The sequence below is a fragment of the Rattus norvegicus genome, chromosome 9 (assembly GCF_036323735.1).
Source record: "Rattus norvegicus strain BN/NHsdMcwi chromosome 9, GRCr8, whole genome shotgun sequence".
NCBI classification, from domain to species: domain Eukaryota; kingdom Metazoa; phylum Chordata; class Mammalia; order Rodentia; family Muridae; genus Rattus; species Rattus norvegicus.
Window position 1 is genome coordinate 109,979,340 of NC_086027.1, and position 26,529 is coordinate 110,005,868.

The 26,529-nt window shown below is 42.9% G+C and overlaps 1 protein-coding gene across 5 annotated transcripts in view; it reads right to left on the bottom strand.

The window, feature by feature from the left end:
* The window catches only part of Efna5 (ephrin A5), a 278,611-nt gene that overhangs the window by 215,554 nt on the left and 36,528 nt on the right, over positions 1–26,529 (bottom strand). For 2 of the 5 annotated variants that reach the window (XM_063266542.1, XM_063266541.1), the window contains exon 1: positions 1–26,529. This exon is cut by the window's left edge; it is cut by the window's right edge and continues 35,909 nt beyond it. The gene's annotated coding sequence lies outside the window, so the exon portion shown is untranslated. 5 annotated transcript variants of the gene reach the window in all.

The window sequence follows — 26,529 nt, forward strand, 5'->3', positions numbered from 1 at the left end:
GTGAAAAGAGCTGGGTGGCGTTTGAAGTCCTGACTCCCTAGACTGTGGGATATGATCCCTGAGGTAAAGCCATTCACTCATCAAAGCATGGCCTTCCATCAGTGGCTGACAGTCTCCTCGCTGGGCCATTTTCACAGAGCACTTAATTGGGGGATACCTTGAAAGTTCTAACGGCATCTCAGGTGTTGTTATTAATCTCTTTCAGGCTACATGTGACTGACATCTGTGTTCTTCCTGCTCACCAACTCTTGCAAACCAGCACCCTAAAGACAGTGACCTCAACCAGAGTCAAGCTAGTTAATCTCTCCTGTTTGCTCTCAATCATACAGGGCAACAAGGGAAGGGACTGTGGCTGCACCGGGAGGAGAGCATGTGGGACAGATTAGGCGCCCCTGTAAGGAAGGTTTCAAAGATGGGGATTGTGGGGTGGGGTGGGGGTGGGGGCGCTCAGAGCTAACTAGAGGCAGCTGCTAGAAGGTGGTTTCTGTATTTATATCCTCCCTTTCCCCAAAGCCTCTTTGGAGCATTAGGAAGGAAAGCACATGTTAAGACACAGTGGATCAGTTTCTCCTGAACATACGTAAGGCCTGAGACCATAACTCAGCATGTTTGGAGACAAGGATACCGGTGAGAAGAATGAGGTAAATCGCTGTAAACCTTTATTTGATAATTTTCTTAAACGCTCTTTCATCTAACCACATTAATACAGCAGAAAATTGCACTGTTGGCAGATGACAGTCGTGATAACTGGGAGAAGTCTACGGCAACGGTAAACTCAAGCTAACTGGTGGCTTAAAGCTGACCTACCAGCTGCAAATGGAACATCCTGTTGCCTCTGTGACCCCTGCCCTCCACACACACACCCCCAACCCTGCAAATTCCACCTTCAAACTCTCACCCCAAGGCTTCAGTGTGGCTCGCTGCCAACACCTTCATCCTTTCTCGGGTACAAAAGTAGATCTGCTGTTCTATACATATTTCAGCAGGCTCAGCTCTGGGCTTTAACCGAGAATTAAAGTCACATACTATTTTAAATAACACAGAGAATGTATTGTTCTGACAAGAGTCTCCCTTTCCCTGCCTGCCCTGACCTCTCTTCCCTTCAATATTGTCCTCAATAACGGGCTTTCTTCCCTCCTTGTAAAGTCAGTATGGGGCACTGAGAGGAAGCAGGGGGGGAGGGAAGCGTTTCTATTGCTCTTGGCACTGAATAAGACGATTTTCTAAAGGATGGAATAGCTCTCCCCATTTTAATAAAATTCCTGCTTCCTATACGGTATTACTCAGGTCACTTCAAGGTGAGAAGGTGCTCAGAAACAGATGAGAGCAGGAGACGGCACTCGTGGCTTGGGCTCAACACAGGCCACGGGCTGTAAATCAATGCAGTATGTCGACCTGCCCCAGCCCCGCCATTGCCCATATACCATAAGCCGTGAGCCAAGCGATTCCATGTGCTTGGACCAACAGCAGCTGCAGATCTCTAAAATAACACATTTTCATTCAAATTTTAAGAAGTTCCTTCTCAAACTCGGGGGTGCTCTGCCTTAACAGGAGGAACACCAGAATTGATTTTCTCTGACTTGGGAGCGGCTTGCACCTGAGCTTCTAAAGCAAAGTAAAGAATGGGGTAACATTGGCCTTCCCCCTTAGAACAGCTCTTCTCCTCTTCCCAGTAGACAACCAGTGGATCCATTTAATTCAGAAACAAGTCCCTCCTTTCTCTTTCCCTGTCATCCACCCATGTATCTACCTGCTCTTCTTTTGATTGCTGCAAAGTTCTAGCTCCTGCTATTCACACACACACACACGCGAGCGCGCGCACACACACACACACACACACGCACTCACGCATGCACGCATGAACACCCACATGCACACATTCATATGCATACAAGTGCACGCACATGCTCTCACAAGGCTACCAACGTGACACCTGAATTCCCACCTGAACTAATCCTTAGCTAATACCCTTGACAAGTTGCATAACATCTCCAAGTGTCAATTTCCTCTTCCATAAAGTCAAGATGATAATTGTTGTCTCATGAAGCCACCAAAGAGTGCCGCAGCTGTCAAGTACACTATGAACAGCAGTTAACATCACCTGCCCCTCCTTCAGCAAGCGTGTATCACTGCCCTTTAAATATATACATTATGAACAGGAAATTTTCCCCCAAAATCTGCCAAAGTTGTAAATAACCGTGCTTTCCTCTCCATTGTCAGTCTCTTATTTAATTTTAAACCTCTTCTTTCATAAGCACATTACTCTATGTTGAGGCTTTTTTTTTATCCAATGGTTCATTTAAAAAAAAAAGGGGGGGGGTAATATAATGATAAACATTAGTCCGAACTTCTCATGAGCAATGTTCTAAATTTCCCAATTCCATAAAAGCCAGAATACAATTTATATCCTAACACACAAAAGAAAATCCTTCTGAAACACACTACTGTGAATACTAACAATATTTCAACCCACTGAGTTAAAAAGATGAGAGCAGTCCTCACTCTGTCTTCCCTGTCCAGCAGGAAGCCCATCACACACACTTACAGCAGGGCAGGGGCTGCCCCTCTCCCTTCCGCAGCGAGCCCTGTGCTCCCTTCTCCTTCCCCAAACATCTGCAGTTGAGCCTAAGCGCAGCTAACCATTCCCTTATAAACATCATTTATGACAACGCTGGCCATTCAACGTACGGGCTTTTAAAACTAATGGTTTTTTTCCCCCAAATGTTCCAGTTTTACTAACCTATCTTACAGACATCGAAAACAATTTGGTGCTATATTTTAAATCATCATGATATTAAATCTGTCGTAGCCACACTTGTATCCGGTAGCCACACTTGAATTTTTCCATGGAAAACTCCTCGTCCCCTCTTCCACCCACCTGGGCCTCTGCTACTTCTTTCTCCACCTCTCAAAAAGTTTATTCTGAGGTGATGTGAAAGAGGTATCAGGTAGGGTGTGGGGGGTGACATTTCATTAAAATAAACACATGTATCCTCAACGTCAAAAGGACCTCACCTTGGCTACTAAATGTGGCCGGTGTCTATCAAAGGACCTGGACCAGCCACACTCCTAACATGTATGGTTCAGCAACCTCCTCTCCTCCCCTCCTCCCTCCCAAAGCTACAACCTTCACAACAAAATGCATATAAGCTGCCAGCGCCTGTAGTCCAAGCAATTTACTCTCCATCTGCTCAGAAATTTTTTTTTCCTTTTAAATTCATCACTCAAAAAGAGGAAGGCGACGTTGAGCAACGTCGAGACCAATACAGCCCAACTTGTGCTCTGAGCCGGGCTGGCAACGTTACATCATGTCTTCTATGCCGTGCGTGAAGCATGAGCAGTGCTTAAATAATCATGTAACGTTCCCTGAAGCAACGGTTTTCAAAAATTCAATGGCGGATTTAGCTCCTTAGGTGCCTTGGTTGCCACCGAGAATTTCTGTTTCTCAGTCCCCGAATGGCTCTACACTTTCTAAAGCCATTTGGTGATTCGTGTCACGTCATCTTAGGCAACTTTATTTTTAAAAACAGAACTTGATCAAGACACAAAGGCCTGATTCTGGTCCTGAGAATAGCTTCCTTCATACACAGCTTAAAGTGCTAAGTCTTATCTCCCGTAGGGATAGACGGTTCAAACACCAGGCTTCCCCACCCCTGGATCATGCAAGCATGCTTTCAAACTTATGTTGCAGGCAGGCAGGACACTTCTGAGGGGCTACTCCAGCTGAATATGCTCTTTGCAAAGGGTTCTTTTTGTTCCCTTAACGGCACTGTGCGGGGAGGCCATGATGAGATGGGTGCCAACTTCCCAGGGCAGAGACACCTTACAGCAGGAAATGTGCATGCAGGACTGTATGACCCATGGCAATGTTGCACGCCCCACTACACAGGACACTGGCACAATTCCACAGCTGGGCTCACCTCCAGGGAGCAGCAGCACAGTCCTTTATGCTGTGCCCACAGTCCTTTATCCCCCATGGTGCTAACGATGCCCCCAAGTCAGTTGGTCCCAGTGCTCAGCTTATTCAAAACGATCTATTTCTACTTCATAAATTCTCAGTCAGCGGAATAATTTACTGAGAACAGGGGGTGTTCTAGGCTCTTAATTTAACTCCTAATTACACCACAAACGCACCGCTCCCCTCTTCGTGTGCCTAGTCGGGTTTCTCCCTGTGAGATGTGTATTTTTCTATCCCATACATACCTGCCTACAGCTGCAACACCTTAAATTAAAAAGTCTTCAGTAGTCAAACGGCAGTTAAACGGAGAAACTAAAATCACGGAATGTAAAAGTGTGGGTCCTCTAAGTCTCTAATAAAAATGTACTCGGTTGCTCTCCTACAGCCTGAGCATAGAACTTAGACCAGCATCCAAACCCAGAGAAATAAAAGGGATGGAAATTTACTATCAGTCACTATCGGTCATTTCCATTCTCCCTGGCAAGAGCCAAACTCCGCCATTATTAAAATTATCTGTAAAACGGGGTAGTTGAGACTAGTTTCCTGTCACACCAGCTCTGGCCACCTTCCTGTCCTTCCCAGGACTTGGCCTTCTTCCCTCTTCCTCCTCTGGTTCTTAACATCAGGGGCAGGAGGAGTAGCAGCGGATCCACATCAAAATGGGAAAAATAATTCCTAAGCAGAAGAGGGCTTAAACGCAGCAAGCGCCCCAGAATGCCAATTCACACAGAGACACAAGAAGCCAAACCAGCCCAGAGCCTGGTGCAGTGGGGGCTGAGGTACAGCTTCGGTGCCTAGCATAGTAGCCACTCCACTGAGAGGTCACCCTTGGAATTATCTCTCCCCAAATTCAACCATGATGTACTTGCTCTCCAAGGCCACGGCACTCCAAACACACAAGCCCTCAGCCTTCCCTGCCACTCTGTGAACCACCCTTGGCCTTGTCTGCCGCCAACTAAAATGAGATGACTGAATGGTGCCTCTTGAAAGGTCGAGATAACAAATCCAATTTACAATTCTCAAGGGGATGGAACCAAAAGGTGGAGGCGTCCGAGTGAGTGGGAAAAAAAATTGTATTATCGCTTAATTTTATCCATCACAAAGATCGCCTCTCGTTGAGGACGCTGGGCTAGATAGCAGTGCTCGACAGGATGGGAGGGGGGGGGGATCTCGGGAAGGTGTGGAGGGGAATCCCACCTGCCCTTCAAAGTACAACCCTGAGTTAAATCCTCGTCTATTATTTCCGTTCTTAAAATAGTCTGATAGCAAGATGTTCAAAGGCACACGCAGCAATAGAGTAGAGGAGCCTCCTTTCAAAGGGCCAGGGCAGCCATTCAAAGAGTTATTCAGGTCACAGAGAAATTACACTTCCTTATGCATCTATAAAGAATTCAGAGTTTTCCATTTTTATTAGCTTTATTGTAATGGCAAAGGTTTTCAGGCATATCATGAGAGGAGCATTTACAGAAGCGCTGGGCAAACCAGGCTCACACAGCTCCCGCCTCTCTTTATGAGGTCCGCAGACCGGCAGACATTTTGAAAGGACTAACAAATGCATAGCATCTCACTTGCAAGATCCCGCTAATTCACCTACATAGCCCAACACTTCATGTAAGAAAAAAAAAATCCAGAAGGATGGCACGTTCTTTTGTCCACTACCTAGACTCCATACGATGCCTCGTCTTTCTGCAAATAGACTCCTTGGGACCACCCCTTTCCTCCCCCAGAGTCCGCATGCGGTCGTTGAACTGTCACAGAAAATGTCTCACTTTCAAATGTTTTTCTCTAGTCCTGTGATCAGAAAACTGGAATTATTTTCTGGTTCTTTGTTTCATGCTTAGAGTCCCTAGTTTCGGATGCGATTCCATGATCATTCTGTTTTTTTGTTTTTTGGTTTTCTTTTAATTGATCCAATCGTGTCACCGGCTAATTTCATTCTCATCTCCTGGCTTCTCCCTTGCATCTCCATCGTGGCATTGGACACGTTCAAAAATGGAAGACAAAAACAGGTCATACAGCGAGCAGAGAATTCTCTGGCGATGGAGGTTTCGATCTTTGCTATTTCAGTGTTACTCCCGCTGAGCCTAGCGTGCCAAGAATACCACTGGCGCTGTTCAGAGACACTCGTGATGGCTCAATGGAGAATCGGGGAGACCTGGGCACTTAACTATGAGCTTATTCCCAATGATATTGTCTCAAATCACTTCCATCCTCACAGAAACATGAAAGTGGAGCAATGACAGATAGGAAGCCCAGCATGAGCTGCCTGGAAGAACTCTGCTTAGCAACACAGCTTCATCACCCCACCAGGCGTGTGAGACCAGAGGCGGGGGTGGGGGAGGGAGTCTAGGAGGGAGAGAATGGCATAAAAAGCCTACTGAAAACGCTACAGTATGAGAAAAGCTATCAATCGATCGATCAATAAATCAATCAATAAGTAAAATAACCCAGAGAAATGGATGCTTAGAAAAGCTTGATTTCAACAGGTAAGTACAAACGAAAATCACTGGATATCTTATTCGCAATGAACCAAACAGTATGTCCCTGTGTCTTTTTTTTTTTAATAGAAAATAATGTGTTACCTACAAAGACCTATGCTCATAAAAATTTCCACGCAAAGGGAAATATGGTAATATGCTTGAGTCTTGACTTATTTTTGGTCCTTGATTTAATAAAGGGGAACTGGTCCTTTCAGGGATCATTCTAACCATCTAGGTCAGTGGTTCTCAACATGAAGATAGCAACCCCCCCCCCAGGGTCAAATGACTCTTTCACTGGGGTCGCCTAAGCTCATTAGGAAACACAGGTTTTCACATTACAATGCGAGACCGTAGCAAACCTCACAGTTATGAAGCAGCTTTATGGTTGGGGACGCCACAACATGAGAAACTGCATTAGACAGCTGCAGCAGTAGGAAGGTGAGGGGCCGCTGCTTTAGGTAACATCAGACTTCCTTCCGTCGTCTTATTAACAAAAATGTCTAAAGCTTTCCTCTTCCTTACTCTTTTTTTTTTTGTATATATTTTTTAACCTTTATGAATCCTAGCTCCTACTTAGATATAGGTTATGACAGAGCGCAGAATATGAGTTGACTTTTCTGGGGGTGGGGGTGGGGATACATATTTGAGCTACCGTAAGCACACCGATCTTCCGATTGGTCTCAACCATAAACAGCGTGAGAGAGCAGATCAGAGCTCCGGCAGACATTTCTAGTGTTGGGAGGGAATCCAATTACCTGGTCTAATGTAGCCCAAACCCGAGTCCTTGAATCGGTTAGTAGCAAAATGCACTATTGTTGGGGTGAGTGAATGAATGTGCACAGAGTAGCTATCTCGAACCACTCTCTCTACTGATTTTCCTACAAGAAACCAAGCTAGTAAATGCTTCTGTCCCAGCTCTGCCGTGATTCTGGCATGAATGGTGACTTAATAAAGCATGGGGTTAATCCCCTTCAGATGAATCTGCTCCCTTTGGGGCTCATCCAGAAATTCTAACATATGTCCTATATGTCTCCAGTACTAGCAATCAACAGGAAATGTCTACTTATTTGCTTATGGTCCTTACATATAGGCGGATGTCTCAAAACTGTTACAACCTGTCTTACTACTAGAAAAGACTAGTTGTTATTAGAATGGGCAATCATCCAATCATCAATAGCATAAAAAATGATAGATGATAGACAGATAGATAATAGATAGATAGATAAGTAGGTAGATAGACAGATAGATGATAGCTAGCTAGATGGATGATATATAGACAAATAGATAATAGACAGTTGATAGATAGATGATAGATTGATTGATTGATTGATTGATAGAAGATAGATAGGCAGACAGACAGGCAGACAGATAGATGATAGCTAACTAGCTAGCTAGATGATATATAGACAGATGATAGGTAGATGATAGATAGATAGATAGATAGATAGATAGATAGATGATAGATAGATAGTTGATAGATGATAGATAGATAGATAAATAGATAGATGATAGATAGATAGATGATAGATGATAGATGATAGAAGATAGATAGATAGATAGATAGATAGATAGATAGATAGATAGATAGATGATAAAAGTGCATCCAAAATAACTCCTTTGATTAGACCCCATGCCTAACTAGTAACCAACAAGCACTTATAGAATTAGTTCACAAAAGTTTCAAGGGAAAGCATGCAGCTTGGTTATGGAGAATGCCGGATGCTGGAGAACCCTAGAGCAGTACAGGCGTAAGTGGGCAAGGCGCGGTGCAGTCTTCCACAGAAAGTCTGGCCTGAGATGTTGCAGTCGGTTCCTGTGTTAGCACAGGGAAGTCTACTTAATGAACTGCCAAGGGCAGAGCACAGCCACCATGAGAATACATTTTGTGTTTACCAGACTGTGAAATCTGCAGTTAGATCCCACAATCCTCTTAGATGAATAAGAGTTAAAGGAAGTTTATGAAATAACCTTCCAGACACAAAAACTCAGTAGCAAAATGAGAAATAAAACAGTTTCCAAAAAAGAAAAAAAGAAAAAGAAATTTCTCAAAGAATCTAATTTGGCAAATACCACAAAATTTGCTTAGTCATCTACAAACAGTAACAAAGCATCACACACAATGAAAGATAGTTCCCTAAGCGTCTTCAAGCATATGACTTCAACAATTTCCTTTTGCGATAAAAACAATAATAATCATAAAACAATAATAATCATAAAAAATAATAATAAAAAATGATGGAAAAAAACCTCGGGAAACTCTGTGAATTTTTTTTTCATTTTATTAACGAAGCAATATAAACTTGAATGATGTCATTAGGTCCACTTACTAGTTAGTCATTTCCAAATGTCTTACACCAATAAAAGTAAAATCTCAAGTGTTTTATAAAAGTAATGGGCCTGGAAAAATTGCTGAAAATACTTTTCTATATCATATATGTTTCTTTTTATTTTCATGCCTCTGGGGATAAAGAATGGCATGCAAGTTATTAACTGTAATATGGCCAATGTAATGACCAGATAACAATAAACATGGTCTTCAAGATGTCGCAAGTCCTGGGTCTTCTGTACTTAGAAAGTACTTAGAAATCTGTTCAAAACTATGATAAGATGACCCAGCTTAACCCTGGCTGTATAAGTTTCTGTCCTCCATCCATTTCTTTCTAATAGGTCACGTGTCCAGAATGAAGTCAATTAAAAACAATTTTCCACAGATTGATCACTTTTTAAACACAGTGCACCTTGAAGGCGGTCCTTTACGTAACGTATTTCCAGAGTTACATTGCTAAGTTAAAAAAAATCAAAGTAATACCCCAATAAGAGATGCCTGGATCACTAATTTCAAATAAATGGACAGAGAATGAAAGGCATTTTTCTTGGTGGATGATAGACTCCGGATTAAATCTTCTAACATGAACGTGGGCCTTGTCGTCCTAACGTCTCTTCGTTTCAGCTAAGGTCACCGTGAAACGAGGGATTATCAAATAAACCCAATCAGAAAGAGACTCAAAGTTCTCAGAGCCTGTGGTTTCATAAGATGTCTTGGTACCCTGATTGTCGGTCTTGTAAGACGTGAAGGTAATTAAACTGACATGGAAATCACTGCCCTGAATAAATCCTAAAAACAGTTTATCTAACCTTTTGGTCCTGGGAGAACCCAGGGCTGTCCTAGCAGCTGTCCCTCCTTACCGTCCAGTGACCTTCATAAAAAGATTAATGCTCAACGATCACACCCGGAATAGCTTACACACGTCTTCACATGGACGTCCCCTTCAGGAATGCAGTTGCGCTAACTGTGCAGAAAAGGCTTCTTGAAGGAACCAGGTTCATTCACAGCCGCACCAGTCTCTCCCTCAAGCATGAGGGAGAGTTAAACCGGTCTTTAAAAAGGACACTTGGTGAGATAAAATTAAAATTTTGCTTTCAAACTGCAGGGCCCTGAATACTTAACACTTTAGCGCAGTGTTGACAGAGATTAAATTTCAAGTGATTTGACAAAAAGTCAAGCAGTATTTTAAATCTCAGATCGTATATACAACATTATTACCTGAAGTAAAATGAGCAATTTTAAAAAAATTAACAGGAAAGATATTGATTTTAAAAAAAAAAAAAAAAGGTGTATGGGAAAACACTGGCCACTGGATTTCTCCCAAGTGGAGGTATTAATTCCAGATATTAATCATGTGTCCACTTAAAATTCTGCTCATTTGAGAGCAATACACACATGCACACACGCTCAATCTATGAGTACCTGCAGCTGCCTCTAGGTAAGGTTCTCCTCTCCAAGTCAACGGTTATTATCCCTAACACAGACACAGTCACATAAATTTCCTCGTAAGGCTCAGGGCTGTGTAAACATTCATCTCGCTCAAAAAATCCAAAAGGTACCTTTGAATATTTATATGCTACTAAGGCAAGGAAGGCAAAAATCCAAAAAATAAATATATTTAAATGTTCAAATGCCTTAACCGCTTTCCTTAAAAAAAAAAATGCTGTGAAATCACATCTCAGTTCAGATCTTCTGACATGGGATTTTTTTTTCCTCTATCTTACTGCAAGCCATGTAAGAGCCACCATGTTTTGCTGGGAAGGTATCTGCTTGGAAGAAACCGGGTGCTGATATTTTCATGCAAAAATGCAGAGGATTGCCATGTCCCGCTTCTAAAAAAAAAAATATTACCGCAGCCCTCTTACTTCTCCATCCTTTCTGTTCGAATCTTTGAAGTGACGAGGTAATCTTAAATTGGAGTTTTAAGGGGCACCTGACTGGCTTGTCAGACTAAACTGGCATATTAACTACACTCATTGTGTCACCACGGGAGCCTCAGTTTTTATCATTTTGATATCCCCTCCAGGGTTTCAATCTTCTCTCTGGGAACTCAATCACGCTCTGTGATGCTCTGTTCGTACATGCGGATGAGAGAGTTTCTATTTAAAAATACATGGGGAGGGGGGGTGTCAGGCACTACTGATTGAGAAGGTATTCCATGATGATCCCCATTTTCAGTTAAAATGCGCACTTATAGTTTTGGATTTAACACCCCTGCCTCTGCAGTCAAGACAGTCATTTAGCTGAAGTCAATCAAGCGTATGATTAGAAATAATAACTCACAAGCAATGAATTCAAAAAGATTAGATCTTTGCCGAAATGCACAAGTGCAGCATCCCATTACGCATCCCTTCCTCTCGGGTTTCTAGAGAGCAGACCGGAAAAAGAAAAAAAAAAAAAGAAAGAAAGAAAAAAAAAACAAACAGAAAAAAAAAATCTCTCCTGGGCGCCATAAGCCGCCTTCACTAGGAATCTGACTGATCACTCTTTTTACTGTGATCAGAAACCTCGGTCCACTGGAGAGATGATCAGACAGATAATCAGCCCAGGAGTTGGGGGGCAGTGGAATCTCCTCCATCTTTTCTTCCCCTGTGGCAAAAGTGGTGTTTTACACTGACTAAGTGGATCCGAGGCTGGGTGTAATTTAATCTTATTTACATAGGCTACGAAAGGCAGAGGAACATGGTGGAGGCTCAAGATAAGGTGGGTGTCCAACAGTAAAGAATGGCTTTCTTCTTACATTCTTCAGATTAGGCTTCACGCCATTGTCCGGTATTTCATTGAGGTTGAGGGCGAGAGGTATTTAGGAAAACTGTGTTTGGATTTCATCAAGTATGGTGTTGATACACAGTTTCCATCAGCCTTCCCAGTGTAACACTTTCCACCACCGGGAGGATTTGGTGTCACTAGTAAAATCTGGAGCACCTGAGGGAGCGGGTACAGGGTGTGGGGGGCTTTACCTCCACCAGAGGGCAAGCAGTGCAATTCGCAGTCAATGATGTTAAGAAATGGGGAAGACTGGGCCAAGGTGGTAAGTATTTTGTTTGAGACTCTAATGTAGAAGGGATGCCTCCCTCTCCCCGGTGGTTTGCCTTCCCCACTCTACTAACTTTAGGCTGCACACAGGACAACACTAACAAAATTCACACACATAAGGGAGAGGAGAGCAGCCTGGGAATTGAATTTTTTTTTTCTGCAGATAAATCCCAAGGCTAAATACACTGCACGTAGGAAACTGAGAGCCAAGACCATATAGAAGCTTCATGTAAATGAAGCCTACGGACATCCTCTTAAGAGACAGATATATTTTTAAAATGCATACGTGTGTGTGCCGGCGTGTGTGCACACACGTTTCTTTTTAAAGCCCGTCTCGATTAGTAAGGGAAGGTATCTTGCCGACTAAGGTACACCTGACCTACAGTCAAGCACTGAAAGTCAGTCATCTCACAAGACCTCAGTTACGCTCATTACAAGTCGTAGGCTAAGAAAATGACGCTGAGGACATTTGGGACATCTATTCAACAACAATGATGACAAACGACACCTTAAAAAGAATCTGGAAGGTGCTTCAAATACTTTTTCACCACATTTCTCAACATTTTCCTTTTCCTTCAACTGCCAATTAGAGAATCCAATTCCATCCCTCTATCATGATGTCACATCTACATGCAGAGGACACTTCAGGGATCTTAGGACAGAAATGCTGGCCCACTTCTAACACATCACACCTCCATGGAAGGACCACCAGGACCCTGTATGAAGTCTCTTTCACACTGTGTCTCTCTTTTCCCTGTGACCCAGAGAACATTCACCCTGATGCAGAAGATACAAGTTTGCATCTTGCCATTAAATTTTAGTCCATAAAGAAACATAGGACACACCTAGGCATGCACGCACTCACACAGGCACATATACACACTCATATACACTCACATACACACATACACACACTCACACACACACTCATACAAAACACAAGCACACAGGCACATATACACACACACTTACACACTCATATACACTCACACACTCACACACACTCATATGCAAAGACACTCATCCACACACATACACACATGCACACATGCACACATACATACACACATGCACACACGCGCACAGGCACACACACACGCACACAGAGTCAAGCTTTCTCAGTACATAAGAGGAAACAGAAGCAAATAGCATGCACTGTGCTTTCAACTGTTACTTTTGGGAACCATTACTGTTATAAAGGAACAAACACAATAACCACTGGCAGATACAGGGAAGTCTGACAATGTGTGCTCACTCCTTCTCAGCTGACATCTACCTGAAGGAATGGGCTTCCCAATGTTTACAGCCAGGTGGTTACTTTACTACAGTTTTAAACCTGGCAGGGAGGAGTAGGGATAGACAGAAAAGACAGACTGAAAAACAAGTCTACCACAAGACTACCTTTGTTTATTCAGAACTAAAGAGGAAAACATCAAGAACCACTCCTCTGAAGTCTTTCCCCTTCTGCTGTGGACTGAGACACGTCAGGTAGCCTATGAACTGAATTACTCCATCAAGTCCCAACCAAACCTTCAAATGGGAACGAGAGAAAAGTACAGTTTAATTTGTATTTATTTATCATTTTGTGTCTGCCTTACGGAAAACTACCCATCGAAAGTAGGTCAAGCCATGAAATATTTAGATTAAAAGCTGTGGGTTTCAAGGAGTTAAGAAAAGAGAGATCCTCCCAGAACACCATCTCCAATATTTTACTGACTCGTTAAAAGCTTTGTGGCATTCCTGTTATGTGACAAACCCATTCCCAGGCTAGAGTCTATGTGCATAATGTGCAGTGTATAAATATGCAGCACACAGACTCCATATTCAGTCCTGATCAGCCACTCTCTCCACTCCTTGGGAGCACGTGACGCCATTGGAAAAAAAAATCTGAAGCTTAGGGCGCTAAGTCAATAATAAGTTCTCGAGGTGTCCCAGTTACTTTGGGCTGGCAGGGAAACGGGTGCGTGTGAGATTCCTTTTAAACAAAATTCATTAAATGTACTTCTGCCTCTCGTGTACTGTCTCTTTTCAACATTCCCAAACACTATCTGACAGCACTTGCACAGTGAGGGAGCTTCTGTCTCAAGGGTGGGTAGCTGCATTCCTGAGGCCAGGACACTGGCAAATCAGAAGATGAGAGGCATCTTCAGCTTGCATCAGGTGACATGTGTCAGAAATTACACTTGGCGTCACCTTTAGAAACACTGGGTTTGGTGACATCCGGAGAGGCGGTTTCCTGACGGTTGCTGCACACCTGAAGTTTCAGAAGCCACATTAGAGCGAGCTGGGGGCGGGGTCTCCACTTTTGTCTGCCATTTTGGAGGAAATGACTATACGCAGCCAAGAAGAAACCTTGGAGGAGCCGCCACCCGCCGGGTCTCTGATGAAGATATTCGAAATGGCTGGCTGCCTCATCAGTGAACCACACAACCAGGAAAAGGTCCAAGAGGATCGCATGCCTCTGCTTCTGAAAACCGTGCTACCTGTGCTTCAAGGCTGTGTTCAACACCATGCCTTTCCCATTCCCAAGAAGCACACGGCTAGCGGGTGCTTGACTAAGGGTGTGTTGGAGGAGAGACTGGGCTGACAGCATCCTACAGCTTCATTGAGAAACCTAAAACTCTAGTGAGTGCGTTACATAGTATGCTACCCCTTGTGCACCCCTGCCAGCCAGCCCTGCTAAATGACTCCTCCGCCCCCTCTCTTCCCCCCTCCCTCACGCAAGGCAAATTAAAACACAAGGAGGCAAACTCTGATCTATCATCCTAGACTCTTTTCCAGGTTCTACGCAGGCCAGACTTCCTCCCCTCTTCCTTCCCTAACCCATCCTCCTCCCCTCCCTGGTACACACTCATACATTCCTGTCCTACAGCTTAATCAGTTCTCCAAGAAGCACACCGAGAGCCAAGACCTACATTTCTACCTCTGGCTACAAAACCCTTGACTCTTCCAATTCTCCGTTTGTAAATAGATCTCCAAAAGAAATCAGCCCGAGGGCACCGAATGGTGGTGGGTGTCTGCAGGAGCACGGCTGGCTGACAGGGACAAGCCTCCTCAGAGAGGCCAGGCTGCATTTGTTCAGTCGCAAGCCCCCCTCCACCCCCAGTGCTCGCCTACCTCCAGCGCTGTCAACCTCCATCTGATTTTCATTTATAAGTGAGGTTGCACGCATCTTCAACGATAAAGAACACTGATAAAAATCTTTGTGAAAGTTTGGCATTTCTCATTTTCTACCAAAAAAGAAAAATAAAACAAACAAACAAAAAAAAAAACAAAAAAAAAAACAAAAGCCAGATCCCCAATTCCGACAACTACTAATTGTGCCCACTCGCTTCATCTGCCTTCGCCGCCAATCCAGTAGCAATCTGTCAATATTGGTGCCGTAAATGACCGAGTACTCTACAGCACTTATTGCGTATTAATTGTACATTTGCATATTTATGAATATTATACACTAAAAGTTTAAAACCCTTTTTTTTTAACTGCCCAAGTGTATACATCCAGTCTCCCAGATGGCATGAGTAATAAATCAACAAAGAGGTTTGAAAAAATAATTTTTGTGACTTAGCATTGGTTCTTTTTCTCAGCCTGGCTTCACAAATCTTTTTCTTCTACAGAGGAGAAAATCCATCTTTTTCACTATTTTGGGCAAATATAACATAATACAAGGCATCCCTGCAAGAGACCCCCATTCTAAGAGTTAATCGTGTGCGGATGTGTACTCCTCGGTGGATATTTATCCAGCATGAACTTGTGCCCCTATTATGCGTGGTTAAGGAAACACTGTAGAGAAAAGCAGTGCTGGAATGTACCTAATATTAACTTAAGGAGAAAGAAAGGCAAATAGTTACCATTTCTATCGCTTAGTTCAATAGTCTCCCCTGTAAAAGTCACCGGAAAGGAGTAACTACTGTGCAGCCTGGGAGCTGAAGAACGGCCAATCAGCAGAAGAGAGGTAAGAGCATTGCATACCTGGATCCTCCTTCGTGAGTTCGAGAACACATGGCACCTTCTAAAGGAAACAAAAGCAGGAAGGTTGGGGCAGTCACGTTGAAAAGGAATGTGAGCTGGCAAAAGGTCTGCTGTAGAAAACGGGGCGTCAGAGGATTTTAAGAGATCAGATTCTGGGGATAGAAAGATAACATGGCAGATAAGTCTGGGAGAAGATAACTGTAAAAGAAATAACAGAGATGGGTTGGAGAAAGACTAAGTCGAGAGGAAAGCAGCAGGGTCAGGACTGTTCAGGGCTGGGGGCCAGATGGTGCTTGCCACCACTACAGGAGTGGCAAGCATTCTTACCTAAGAGGAGTGAGGACCAAAACTGCTTCCAGGGTTCACTCTTGAAGGACACTCACTCAAGGGCCAAAGGAAGATGAGGGATGAGACTCTCCTAATGACTTCTCTCAACCACAGCTATGATGGGCATTTTAAGACCAACACAACAAAATGAAGTAACTGATTATGTGTGAGAGGGCACACAGTATAAAACCATCCAGAAGGTGTTTATTGAGGAGTGCTGACTCATCTCCAAGATGTGCCCCTGACCTTCCTGACCTCTCACCTTCCTGACCTCAAAGGAGCTGTTCCTATTCTGCTCTCCTGTATAAAATAGGGGTACTACTATTTGTTTTTGTTTGTTATTGAAGATTAAAGGAGCACTGAGCATCTTTACATTACAGTGGATAAAGCAGCAAGGTATAAAAAGGAAAGGTGACAACCAGGAGGCCATCGCAGAGTACTGCAGTTGCTTCTGTTTGATGTTAACATGGAAGGAACCAGTTTACCTGAGTCTGGCTTTAGGTGAGTGGGTTTTATACTGGAGGTAGAAGACGTAGATAAAAGGTGACACCTGCTCTTATACCATTCTCTTCATTTGGCCTTTGAATTCCATAACTACTAAAACACTAATGCATCCTTACATCTCTCCCCCAATTAAAAAAAAATTCTGTGTGTACATTGATGTGTGTGTGTGTGTGTGTGTGTGTGTGTGTGTGTGCGTGTGTGTGCTGCACCACACATGTAGGTTGTACCTACTGAGGCCAGAAGAGGGCACTACATTCCCAACCTGAGTTACAGGTAGTTATGACCTACCCAATACGGGTGCTATGAACTACACTTGGGCCCTCTGAAAGATCAGCAAGTACATTTAATCACTGTGTCATCTCTCAACTCCTAATTCTCTCCAATTTTTAACTGAATGCATGGCTAAGGAAAAAAGTAGTGGAGAGAAAGCAAAGTCCCCGGGGCTGTAGAGACAGTTCATTCCTCTTCCTCAAATATCTCCCACTACTGGAGTCAACAAATACCCTTGGATGTACTTTTTTCTCCCCCAGAAAAATAAAAATACGAAGCTAGAGAACCCAGTAATTTATACTCGCAACTGTCATTCCATTATATTTTTAGTACCTTTGGGGTGTGTGTGTGTGTGTGTGTGTGTGTGTGTGTGTGTGTGTGTGTGTGTAACTTTATTACATAGTAGAGGCTGCTCTTGAACTTGCAATCTCTCTACATTAACTTCCCACATACTCCAGGATGATGCAAGAGGGTCAAAAATGAGCCCGGAATGATACCCTCACTCACCACAGTAATAGTTAATTATATACAGAGGCCAGTGAGATGGTTCAGTAGATAAAGGGGCCTACCACCAAGGCTTACAGTCTGAGTTCAACCCCAGAGGCCACACTTAAAGGAGAGAACTGGCCCCTGTGTAAGGGGTTCTGCGGCCTCCACATGCACTGCACTGCACCCGCGTGTGCATTAATTAATTAAATGTAAGATATATTTTAAGTGGCAAAGGTGATACAGGAGGGTAAGCCATGGATCCTTCAACTCTTACTTTGTATCTTTCTCTACCAAGAATTCTCTTAGAATATTACAAGTAATTTTAACACAGTAACAACACTTACCATTTGTCGACTATTTCAGTCATATCACTATAGGGAGTGAGACCTTGGCAACTCGAAGTTCTCTAACTGAATCCTTCCAACAAAGTGCTGTGCTGTCCATGTTATAGCTTTGGTTTTAGGCCTTGGAAAACTGGGGTGGACTAAACTTCATTCATGGAGTTGGAGTATCCCAATTAGTTTTCAAGTCCAGACTTAACAGAAAACCAAAGCAGTTCTCCTTGTCACTACAGAGCGTCCCCTCTTCAGCTGGGCCTCGAGGCCTTCATTCTATAGAAGTGCCACCATGAAGGTGCTAATAAGCAGGGAGCTGGGGCAACAGAGAGACAGAGGGCTCACTGGCAATGCCTATGCCTACAGTTGATGCTCTGGGAGGCTTCCAATCAAGTTCACTTCTTAGGGCCTCGAGTTTCCTCCCCCAACAATGGGCCTAAGAGAAAATCACTTTCTCGCATTCATCTTGAGGAGCTGACTTCTCCCTTTGTTTCCATGCAACCCTCCCTCCGCTCTGGATCAAGGAAGGGAGGAGCAAGCTCAGATCCGCACAAGGAAAAGTGAGTGGAGAGCCAGACCCTCACCTATTTTCCGCTTCCTAGTTTAGGAGCTGAAAATAAATCAAGTGACATACATAGGAAAACTCTTCTGGCTTTCTTAATGTTTAATGGTGATTTATGGCCTTTGAACATTTGTGAATTTAACAGCCCATCAAAGTGTCTGAGAGCACACCAGTTCTAAGGACTCATTAAGTGGCACTAAACATAACTCTCCGTGAAGCACGGTGCCGCAGGAACGGTGGGCAACCCTGGTGAACAGCCACAGACTCATAATTTATTGTTAGTAATTTTGCCTTATTACGTCCAAAAACATTTTTTAAAGGTGGGGGAGGGGGGAGCCTGTTACAAAAAGAAAATATTAAAAAGTGCTTCACAACTTTGTCAGTACTATAAATCGGATAGACAGAAAAATCTCTAACGATTCTAACAACGATTAATTCCATTCCCAGGGACCCCAGAAAACGACAAGGAAGACATTTTGTGGCAAAGTATTAAAGGATTTCTATTATAGGCTTACGTTCTTCCAAATTCACCTCCTCCCCAAATTCCAAAGTTCCCTCAGGAAAATAAATGTGAACTCTGGAACCTTTCCCTCCATACATAGGTGGGGTGCCTCCTGCTCCAGTCAGCTCACACCCTCAGATGACTGTGTATTGTCACAGATACATAAAGGTCAGAAGCACATCCTTCAACAGAACTGGGTCCTCCAGTCCTAATCACACTCTGTTGGGGCATCGGCAAGACTTCAATGAGTCAAACGAGAAAGCTGATAAATGCTAGAATAAAGGGGGTTTTTAGGTTTCCTCAGAGTGTACACGGCCAAGTGACAATGACAAGGGAGAGTGTTCAGAGGTCAACCTTCTCTGCACAGGAAGCAGCCTTCCATCCATTCGCTAAGACAACCCAGGAACTGGCCAGAAACAGCCTGTAGCATTCCTGGTTTCCAGTCCAAGGAAGGCTTAACCAAATTTAAAAGTGTTCACTATGAGTACACGACAGGTAACAATTATGCTCGAAACCCAACTTTAACCAGAAAGCAGATCACTTGTTTACCTCAGGCCTTGCTTTTAAACGTTGACCTTTCCCCCCTCTCTCCCTCTGGACCAGCACAGGTGTGTCTACGTTCCTTTGCCAAATCCTGTTCTTCACTTCAACTGGGCTTGAGATGAAAACTGTTCCCTCCATAAATTCCAACAACTTGGTAGTGAATGTCTGCGGCAAGGATGGTTTTCAGAAGTAAAAGTGGAGTCATAGGATTGAGGTTTCCTCAAAAGGGCAGCCATGTTGAAAATGGACCCCACAAAGCTCCGAGGACCTCCGTCCTTCTGTCCTGCAGTGTTTCTGCTCATTAAGAACATGTACAGTAGTAACTCCTGCAATGTTAGTGTCGGCTCTGTGCAAGGTGTCGCTGATGTTACATTAATGTAAAACGTGGTGATGTTCACAGCGATTATGTTCTGCGTGTAAGCATTCAGTTTGCTAATTACTTAATAGAGCTCCACTCAGAGAGACCAAAATTAATTTCAGTAATTAAAAAAAAAAACTGGGTTAATTTATACCCACAAATTTGTGTCACTTTTTATTGCATGTATTTATTATTTATTTTTTCATTTGTTTATGTATCTCTGTATGCTATATATGTGGGTATTCACACGCCAAGGCGCGCGTATAGAGGCCCAAGGATAGCTTTACGAGAATTGGTTCTCTCCTATAGGCGCCACGGATGAAACTCAAACAGATAGTTTTACACACTGATCCATACCGTTGGCCTAATTTGGTGACCTTCTTTTAACTGGTTTTTTTTTTTTTTAAATATCTAACACTACTTCTTACACAACTCAAGAAGAGAACAAACAGATGTGGCTGGTTAAAATAAGAAAAATTCACCCTAACAAAACCCTCCTAAGTTTCTGATGCCAATTAATATCTCAAAATTCTATTCAGGGGCTGGAGAGATGGCTTAATGACCAAGATCATTGACTACTCTCTCAGAGGACTCCTGTTCGTTCCCCAGCAGCCACATAACAGCTCACCATTAACTCCAGTTCCAGGGGACCCAACGCTCTCTTCTGGCCACCATAGGTACTGCAGGCGTGTGATGCACAAACACCTATGCAGACAAAACATCCCTATACATAAATAATTATTTTTGATCATAATAAAATAAAGATCCTACTTGGAGCCACTGAACATGGATGCTTTCTTATCCTAACTCCATGACATTGCTGGGCTCGACTGCGTAAAGTGGCTGGTCCACATACAGGTAATGAGCAAGTCTGTACTTAGCAACCACTGAAAAGTTCGATTATCATTATAACACGATTAATCATTTTCTCTCAACACATACACAAGGCAGAAGCAGAAAAATGAACTAAACCCATGCCCAGACTGCATGCCATTCTTATTTTCCCTATCACTAATGCCAATTTACATACACTTCATAACATGTTATAATACGAAATAATTCATTCGCTTTAAAATTATAATTCTAATTCCTTATTAATTGGTGTTAAGCAAGAATTAGTAGATTATTCTGAAGCTAATGTTCTAAAATAGCCAGAAGAGGCAGGTTGAGCAGTCATCTAAAATTAGCTTATTCACTCTAAAATAAAGATTGAATGTTAAGGTATAAAATTATTCTAAATCCCCAAACACACCAGAACCAATTGTGAAATTAAATGTGACACTTTCCATAATTCAAACTACAGCACTTCATTTTTGTCTTTCTCCTCAGCTACCCCTCAATTAAATTAGTCTTATTGATTAGAACTCAGAAATATTCATCGTCTTAGCCATGATTTTCAAATTTTAATAAAACCCACAATTCAGCTGTACACAGTCCGGTTAGTTTTCTTAAAATTACAATAGAGGAGGCGAACAGCTGCAGCTTCAGACACAAGACTTATAGCTAAGTTCTCTGCTACTTTAAGACAACTGATAAAGTCACACAGCTCTTTTCAGGCCCATTTTGCTGAGGCAGGAGCTTAATAACTGGTTACAGTGTTGCTTAACTGAACGTCCATGGTAACAAAGTTTTGAAATGAAACAGAAGCTCTGGTCCAGTTAAAATGTGTCACCGTATATAAGCCATGGGGAAACCTTCCCTGAGAGCAGAACCAGCCAAGTAATACTCCCAGGTCCTTATCCTAGAAATCCTAGGAGCACGGGGTACAGAGGCTCTGCACTCGCTCATGAGACGGAGACACACTGTGGAGAGCAGTTTCTTTGTCCTGACCAAACTTCTCTCCTGTTACCAACCTCAGGAATATATTTAGTAAACTCGGCCTATGTATCTCAGCAGCATTTGGTTTTGAAGTTTTAATTTGGAAGAAAGAAATATCTCCCTTTTCCTTTACCCTACAGGGGATGAGAGTAAGAGGAAAAGAAAAAACAAAGTATCCAGAGACCACTCCCAAACCAAATCTCCTGCCTCCCTGGTTCAAAGCTGGACACCGCCAAGCTGTTCATATTTGTAATCTGTGGTGATGGGAACATCGCCATGGGTAATATTAGATCTTATATGCTGTAATGGACCTTGTTACTTCATTAACTGCTGTGTCTGTCCTTTCTTAAAAAATAAGACATATCAGTACCTCATCCTTGTTCCTGTTATATATTTAGGGTGTGTGTGTGTGTGTGTGTGTGTGTGTGTGTGTGTGTGTGTGTGTGTACAATTAAAGAAAGAGAAGCCATGAATTTAAAGAAAGAAAAAGAGTAATACAGGGTGCATATTACTCAGAGAGAGTGAGGGAAGAGATGATGTACTTGTATCAAAAAAAAAAAGTTTTAATGTCCAGTCTTTTTGACACAGCATTTTTTGAGTGAGCTATTTCTGTGTTTTTATTTCCTGTGTCATAAGGTGTCAGCTCTCAGCCATCAATACACTGACACACAATTAATGGCAACGTTTCATCTTTGAAGCAGGTATTTTGTAATACGGACAACGCTCCGTTACACATGTTAGGTTGGTGCTTACACAAGTTACAATGATTTGCTCATACACCGCGAAGTAAGCCCTCACCCTTAGCACTCTTCATTGTCACCTTTCCCCATCATTGTTTACTTTCGCCATCAGAGAGAGAAAACATTTAGCTTAAAAGTGTTAAATTGCTCACTGAGACTGAATGAAAATAAAGAATTGGTAATGACCAGAGAAAATTTCCACAATCCATCATTTAAATAAGAAGCCGGGCTTGATAAGCCCTGCACAGAGTAAGTGCTCTATGTACATGCGCACTCTTACGCAGGCCACCTGTGAAATGACACCGGGGAGCAGTTGTTCCGCAGCGTCCCTATTTCACAGATGCTCGTGATGACACGAAGAGTTAGAGAACTTGTCTAAAAGTACACAGGCAGTGATTGGCGGATAATTGATTCTGGGATGTGTGCTCTATATTCTATAAAGTCAGCCAGTTTTATGTCGTGATGCCTAAGTCCCCTCGGAATCGAACTCGGTGGCTAACCGGCACCTAGAGAAATCTAACTTTAAAAAGAATGAAGTAACAGGCCTATTAAGTTACACACATTGTAGCACTTCAGAAAGTTCACTCGAGACATACACAAAAATGTTATTAGCATATAAAATGGAATTCAAAACACAAGATACCTAGAATAAATGTTTTGCATGAATCCACTATCTCTGGCTTCATTGTCCCCAGTCCGTTCATTATGAAGATTTGTCACAGGGCACAAGGAACGTCTAAGCACTTCCCGTTCCTTTCTTAAGACCACAAGCTATTCATGGTCTACGAAAGCAACTAGCCTATTCGTTATGGGAAATGCCATGCCGGCTTGTGCCCAGAGAACCTCTGACAAATGCGAACTACTCTACTAATAATGAGCGGTGGCACCTGAACAGAGAACCACAATTCAACTCAATGAAGAAATATTACACTAAAATAAGACGGATGTGCGTTCCATCCAAACTGTCCCTGGCTCAGTTGCTGGAGTCCTGGGGAAAGAGAACGTCACCTTTAGGGCAAAGGAAGCCAGCATTTCTAAGACTGGGTAAAGACAATGACATCATTGATTAGTATCACAAAATCATCTCTAAAGGGTGCATATAAAAGATGAACAAATTCTCCTGTATAGCCATGTCAGTGTCTGCAGACAGATGAAATAGTTTCTAGGCACCCATACAAACATTTTAGAATCCTTAGCTGTTATGCATGGTCCGAAATTTTCTAGCATGTGTACATACATGCTATTGTTTTTAATAAAAGTCAAGATTTTGTGTCTGTCAATATTTGCCCACATCACTTTTACTACTCGACTTGATGCCATCTTAAATACTAACAAGTGACTCATGACTCTGAATATTTTTATCCGCAGTAATAACGCGAGGAGAAAAGAGAAAACTGTGTTTTAAATGTACCAAGCTGTGCCGTTTCTGTATACAATTATGAGTTACTCAGTAACAGGAATATGTCCCGACAGATTAATCATTAGATGACTCTGTCACTGTGTGAACATAAGGGCTTATTTCCATGGAATAGGACAGATGGGGCTCACCATATAATAGCGTGTCACTGTGCCACTGTGGTAGAAGACGTCTGCCACTAGAACATCATGTGGCACGCTATCTGTGTACACGCATAGAATGAGTATGCATGGTTTCTAGAACAGCGAGATAATACACAGTAACAGTCAACGCATAGGGGCATGCAGCCTTCCGAATACATCAATGGCAGATCATGGAGGGAGAACCTTAATGCAAACTATGGACTTTGATCATCAGTGTAGGTTTATTATATGCAGTAAGTGCATTCCTCTTGGGGGTGCTTATACAGGACAGTGGGTATATTGGTAATTTCTCCTGAACTTAAATCTGCCCTGAACGATAAGTTCTATTTAATACACCTATATGCCCTGTCCTTTTCACATACATGTATACAGGATGTACAATACATGTATGCTCATACATTGTAATTCATGTGTGTATTCTCACATGTATCTTTCCTATACACATAAAAATTTCCATGGCAAACTGAAAGAATTTATACTTACAGACACCCATATGGCAACTAAGTTTTCTAGGCACACACACATGCACACGTGCATACATGCACGCGAGCACACACACACACACACACACACACACACACACACACACAGAAGACAAAGACCAAAGACTGCTTTATATGGAGATACAATAATAATGCTTCTCTTTGACTATGGATGGATGTGAAATAATTGCTTTCAAAGGCACTTTTTACATGAAGAAGTATAATATGGAGATCTGTACATGGAAGCTGTCTAACAAAATGTAAAAGAATTTACTTGAACTCTCTTAAATACTCTCTACAGCCAAAACAATCTGACCACTTTTGAAAAACATCACTATCGACACTGAGTATTAATTTTCTTATAGCAATAAAATGGTGGTGGGCAGAGTTAACAGAAGTCTATCGAGGTTTCAGCTGCTGTTTTCATAAAACAAAACATTCGTTTGAATCGTGGGGATTCCTGCTTTTGTTCACTGGAGCTGACCAGGAGTGTCACTGGACCTTCAGCAAGCAGAGAGCCCAACCTCTTGAAAGGACACCCCTATAGGTCTCTCTGGGAACTCCTTGGAGGCAGCCTTCCAGCCTGCAGGAGCAGACCATGCTCACACAGAGAAGAGCGGTATGGGGAAGGACCACAGGTCTAACACACTGCCCTTCCCCAGTTCCCCATCTCCCCATCCACCCTCTATTTCCTTCCCTCCTATTTCTTCTCCTCCTCAGTCTCCACTACACCCCTCTCCACTCTCTATTTCCCCCTTTCTAGCAAACTTCACTTCTTTGTATAGTATATCCTTCTGCATAAGAAAAGACAAAGGGAGGGCACAATGCACAAAGAACACCAGCAGGGAAGGCTCCTCTTGAACAGGCTGGCAAACATGGGCCCCTTCAGTGTCCTCAGTACTAACCCTCCAACCCCTGCCCTGCCAACTCTCCTCTCCTTTCTCCTTTTGAGGAGCTACTCTCCACCTCCTTTCTCCCCTTTTCCATGCTTCCATTATCTTTATTATTCAAGTACAAGAAGATACTCCAACCAAACTTTCCACAAGCTCCTAAAACATTCCAGGGACGGAGGGAGGGAGGGAGAAAGGAAAAAGAAAGAGAGAGAGACAGAGAGAGAGAGAGAGAGAGAGAGAGAGAGAGAGAGGGAGGGAGAGAGAAAGGAAGACAGACAGAAGGAAGGAAGGAAGGAAGGAAGGAAGGAAGGAAGGAAGGAAGGAGAAAGACAGGCAGGCAGGCAGGCAGGCAGAAAGAGAGAAGAAAAACCTCACTAGTTTTTACCGGGAGGATGGGTGTCTCTTTCCCATCCCTTGCCCTTTCCTTAGCAAGCCTGTAAGAGAAAACTGAGAGGGTGTTTTCTAAATAAACACCCTCTTAGGATGGAAATAATAACTTTTTAACCATCGCAGATGTCTCTCACGGTTGTGGAAGCTATTCTTTGAAAATATTTTCCTAATCTACTCATGTGCCCAGAATATTTTATTTAAATCAGGATAAAATTATTCTTTCAAAATATCTTGGCCAACATTACATTTTAGAAATCACTTCATAATTCAGCAACTCTCTCTCTCTTTCTCTCTTTTTTCGCTATGCATTTAATCTTCTCTAAAACTCATTCTCAATACAAGTGTACGCTTATGTACGTAGCAGAGTATTTTTCGGGTCTTGCTCTTCAAGAAACGGCACGTGGGGGCATCAAACAAAGTCCCTCCGTGGCTTACACTAAGTTTAATTCTGCAAACTGCACTCTGGCTTTTACATTTTTTTCTTGCTGCTGTCTTCGGGGCCCTTTTCTAGAGTGAACTGCTTCTCCAGAAACTACAAACTGCACAAAACCAGTTCTACTAGGAGCCAGGGTCAGACATGAACCTGCAGAAGGTCTGCTGTGCTGGCTCTATGGCCTCCCTGTCCCTTTTTGCATGAACAATATAAGCAGGGGGAAGACATTCCGGCTGTACATAAGTAGGCTGCAGCCTTGCATCCTCTGCCACCAGTCGTGGGCTGGGTCCCCGCAGCGCCGAGGTCCAGCCCCTCCTCCTCACTCTACTGCTCGGCCACATTACTTCTGCTTTTCTAACTTTTCCACTTCTGAGCACCATCAATTATGCACTAGAATAACAGAGGTCTGGCCAGGCACTGGAACATAAAGGCCGATTATGACGATGAATAATTTAAACACCTGCGTGCCATGCCCCTGTAGCCAATGATAGGAGGCCAGGAGCTTGTGATGTCAAAGAAAGGTCTAAATGTCCCATAATGCCAAGCCTGGG